The 691-nt window shown below is 41.0% G+C and overlaps 1 long non-coding RNA gene across 1 annotated transcript in view; it reads right to left on the bottom strand.

The window, feature by feature from the left end:
* Window positions 1–280: 280 nt before the first annotated feature.
* Window positions 281–691, bottom strand: part of LOC119836765 — a 1461-nt gene continuing 1050 nt past the window's right edge. The window contains exon 2 of the long non-coding RNA XR_005288113.1: window positions 281–514. This is a non-coding gene — a long non-coding RNA (uncharacterized LOC119836765). The remainder of the gene's footprint in view (window positions 515–691) is intronic.

The following is a 691-nucleotide window of genomic DNA, read 5'->3' as shown; positions in this document are numbered from 1 at the left end:
AGCCACCATCGCTAATTATACAATTATATACGATGATATATGACATTTTCTGTTGTTGGGGACTTGTTTAAATAATTTATTTTAATATTAATAATTGCATCACCCGCATGGTCAACATAAAATTGATAGTACAAACTATGCCCTACTTTATCACCTTGAGGGTAGAATGTTTTTGCGAATGCCTACTACTTTATGATGGCTATCTGCATACTAAATTTCAGCCCGATCGATCAAGTCATTTGGGCTGTGCCATAATTGTTAGAAATTAAACGCAAATGTCCATATAATGAATATAATCAATTAATCTGACGGTAGATGACAAAAAGGCACGGTGATTCTTAAACGCAAGCGCACGCCTAGAAGTCTCGAGCAAAAGTGACACGCGCGCGCCACCGCCCGGCTCGGTAGCTTCACTCGGTGTTGCCAACACTCAGTGTTGCCAACACGGCCCTCCTGCACCGTGCATGTCCTCAGGCACGACCGCTGTGGTTTCACTTCTCGACTATGTATACATCTGGAAAATCGTAAACTGTATCAATGGGTGAATTTAGGCACGTTTTCACTTTACAATTTTGATCAATGCATCTCAACTAAAGTTCTTTACAATTGGGATGCACTGATTGTTCTGAACTGAGCTACCCAAGCTTTCATCTCATTATTCCAACATTCACTCCTTTAGTCCGAAGCAGTG

Source organism: Zerene cesonia, chromosome 25, assembly GCF_012273895.1.
Source record: "Zerene cesonia ecotype Mississippi chromosome 25, Zerene_cesonia_1.1, whole genome shotgun sequence".
Classification (NCBI taxonomy): domain Eukaryota; kingdom Metazoa; phylum Arthropoda; class Insecta; order Lepidoptera; family Pieridae; genus Zerene; species Zerene cesonia.
Note: the sequence above shows the minus strand (reverse complement) of the source record. Positions and strands in the feature narration are given on the sequence as shown.